The 3774-nt window shown below is 38.8% G+C and overlaps 1 pseudogene; it reads left to right on the top strand.

The window, feature by feature from the left end:
- The first annotated feature begins 1801 nt into the window (after nt 1-1801).
- On the top strand, nt 1802-3432 carry LOC118908623 (cytosolic 5'-nucleotidase 3A-like; annotated as a pseudogene).
- Nucleotides 3433-3774: the final 342 nt, after the last annotated feature.

Here is a 3774-nt window from a genome sequence, read left to right on the forward strand (position 1 = left end):
GCAAGTGGCTTAAATGATATGGAAATTGATATTATAAGAAACTCAGAAGTAGGCGCCTGGGATCTGATTTGTGTATGATTCTCTCAGATTGGCGCTCCTTGCAGGAAGTTTTCCTTGAGGCGGCGGGAATTCCAGGCCCCTGTGTGGCTCTGAGTGTCCAAATGAGCAATCATCTCTCTTCTGGGAGCAGAAGAATCTTTCCCAGAAACCCCCTGGATGACTTGTTCTCCTGTCTCATTGGCCAGAATTTTATCGCCTGTTCTTTCCTGAACCAATCACCAGTAAGGAGAAGGAGATACATGATTGGCTTAGATAAAGTGGAGTATATCCCCTGGAACTACCAGTTAGGGTTGGGCAGCTTCCCTGAAGCACTTAAGGCTTGGATAAAATTGGTATCTGAATAAAATCAAGTTATAGCTAAGAAAGGGGTTCTAGGGAAACTGCAATGTGAATGCTAGGTAGCCAGCCAACAGTATCTGGTTGCACATGATTTTGGGAAAGAAGGCAACCAAGGTATCACCAAGTCAGAGTGGCACTGTAGAACTGATGGGTGACCTTCCCCAGGTAGCAGAGGGAAGGTGGAGTGTGGTATATTTATCTCTTGGATCATAGGTTTTTTAAATCCGTATCTCAGCGGAATAAAAACTGGGTATAAATAGATTTATTTAATGTTGGAAATCCCCATGTAGTACAAAAATAGAAAATGTCTTTGAAAAATATTTAGCAGCTTATACAATTCACTTTGTAAATTAGCAACTGTAACAACAGAAATAAAGCATTTAATAACCTCTGTGTCCCAAGATCAAAATAGTATCAATGGAGAGAATTAATTAGCTGAAGTCATCTGAATACCCTTTGTAATTTGTTTTCCTCTAAATTTGATTTGACATTTGTATTAAACCCAGATTTTGAAAAAAAAAATGTTTTTGATGCTGCTTGGCATATCGTCGTACTACATTATGTAGTGCTGTAGAATTTACAAGATCAACGTTTAGATGTCACCAGAGAGACATGCATCCTTGCGCTGTGATAGACATTCTCAGGCACTCCCAAAGTAGCAGCAGCTATTTACATTGAACTTAAGTAGACAACTATGGAAATGTCAAGCAGCATTCCATTTCTGGAAGCTGGAAACATTGAGGAGAGTTAGGCACTTTGTTTGTTATTTGCATTTCAGTGACCAAAGAGTGTCTTTTGCCTGTGGATGGTTCCGCATGGGCAGAGTGGAAGGCTAGGGTAGCGAGCAATCTCAGACCGCGCTTCGCCAGCCTTTAGTGCATCCTGAAATCAACGCAGGAGGTCATCACCAGCGTTCTTACTCCTTTGTATTATTTAGTTTAAAAAAAAAAAAAGCAAAATACCAAAGAGCATTATACACAGTAAGGGTAAAGAGAGATCCATTTCATTTGAATTTAATTTTTTTATTACAAAAAATTGCGCTTCTTTCAAGGCCGGGAGGCGCGGGAGGCGCGGAGGCACCATCCATGGACCGGGCGGCTGTCGCAAGGGTGGGCGCTGTGGCGAGCGCCAGCGTGTGCGCCCTGGTGGCGGGGGTGGCGCTGGCCCAGTACTTGTTCACCTTGAAGAGGAAGACGGGCCGGAAGACCAAGATCATCAAGATGGTCTGTTTTTGCCGAGAGCTTAGCCGAGGCTTTTGGAACCGCCCTGTGCTGCACCTTGTGCTATATTAACACTTCTCAGACAGGAAGAATTTTCTTTCACTGGCGTAGCTCGTCCGGTTACCTTCGGGGTGTTAAGAAAAAGCAAAATGCCATCAGAAATCTCTCTTCTAGGGAAAAAAAACACTCCTGTATCCAAGCCCTGAATCTCTGGATATTTTGCTTACCACCTATGTATGCTGTTGTTCTAGGACAAATTCAAGGACTCAAAGTGGCTTAAGGAAGATTGATTGGATACCCAAGAAATGCCTAATCAAGATTCTGCTGTACATGTGAAAATGATGCCAGAAATCCAGAAAAGTTCAGTTCACATCAAGAACCCTGCAAGAGTAGAAGAAATTATCTGTGGTCTTATCAAAGGAGGAGCTGCCAAAGTTCAGATCATAACAGACTTTGATCTGACACTGAGTAGATTTTCCCATGAAGGCAAGAGATGCCCAACCTCTCATTATGCCATTGACAACAGTAAACTGGTTACAGATGAATGTCGAAAAAAGTTATGACAACTAAAGGAAAAATATTATGCTATTGAAATTGATCCTGTTCTTACCATAGACGAGAAGTACCCTTACATGGTAGAGTGGTATACTACCAAGTCACATGGTTTGCTTGTTGAACAGGCTTTACCAAAAGCTAAACTGAAAGAAATTGTGGCAGAATCTGATGTTATGCTCAAGGAGGGATATGAGAATTTCTTTGATAAGCCCCAGCAATACAGTATCCCTGTGTTTATATTTTTGGCTGGTATCGGTGATATACTAGAAGAGGTTATCTGTCAAGCTGGTGTTTACCATCCAAACATCACAGTAGTGTCCAACTTCATGGATTTTGATGACAATGGTATACTCAAAGGATTTAAAGGAGAACTAATTCATGTATATAACAAACATGATGGTGCCTTGAAGAATACAGACTATTTCAGTCAACTAAAAGACAATAGCAACATAATTCTGCTGGGAGACTCTCAAGGAGACATAAGAATGGCAGAAGAAGTAGCTAATGTTGAATATATTCTGAAAATTGGATATCTAAATGACAGAGTGGATGAGCTTTTAGCAAAGTACATGGACTCTTATGATATTGTTCTAGTAAAAGATGAATCACTGGATGTAGCCAACTCTATCTTACAGAAGAGTCTATAAACAAGCATTCTTTAAGAAGTCTTCTGTCCGATGGGTGCAACTGATGCAAGAACTGCTCATTTTTTCATCTTGCTGAAAGCCTTTTATTTATAATATATTCTTGCTCTTGAAGTTTTTCCTCCACATGACTGAAGTATTTTCAGACACGTTGTATCCATCAACTGGAAGCTCCATTTAGTCCACCTCTCTCAACACACTCCTCACTATATTTTTTAACAGATTTAAAAAAACTCATAAAGCCGAAATTTGAAAAATAACTTTCTACTTTTCTAGAAAGACTTTTGTAATTTAATGTTACAAAGTTTTGGAGGAATCTTTGTACACTGGGAAAGTTTGTAGAAGTTTTAAAAGAAGTTTAATGAAATGGTAAAATATGCATGATTTTAAGTGTAGCCATTTTGTAATTTGGGTGAATTACGCAGGTGGTGTCACCATTTCCTGAAATTATGTTATGTTTGGCTATTTTGTTTGGTGAGTATCAATATTTACCAGAAAATACTAGCACTTAGTATTTGAAACATACTGGTATTATCCACATCACTAATCATTATAAAATGTTCTCTAGTGCAGCACTGAAAATAAACAGGAAATGAAAACTTAAAAAAAAAAAAGTGCAAGTATGTACAAAAGTGGAATAATGTACCTCTGCATACCCATCACCCAGATCCAACAGTTACCAGGATTTGTGCCATACCATTTCTGACCATATATTTTAAAGTAAATCCCAGACATTACTTCATTTCACTGACCTATATTTCAGGATGTGTTTTTTTTTTAAGTATAGGCATTTTCTTAGAAGGCACAGCGTCATTGTTATCGATCCTAACAAAACTAACACTTATTTAATATCATGTAATATCCAATCTCCAAAACACCCAAATATTCGAATTTCTCCACGGGACTGTTTTTTTAATAAACAACTCTTTTTACAGTTAACTTATATGAAACATGAA

This window comes from Manis pentadactyla, chromosome 1 (genome assembly GCF_030020395.1).
Source record: "Manis pentadactyla isolate mManPen7 chromosome 1, mManPen7.hap1, whole genome shotgun sequence".
In the NCBI taxonomy this organism is placed as follows: domain Eukaryota; kingdom Metazoa; phylum Chordata; class Mammalia; order Pholidota; family Manidae; genus Manis; species Manis pentadactyla.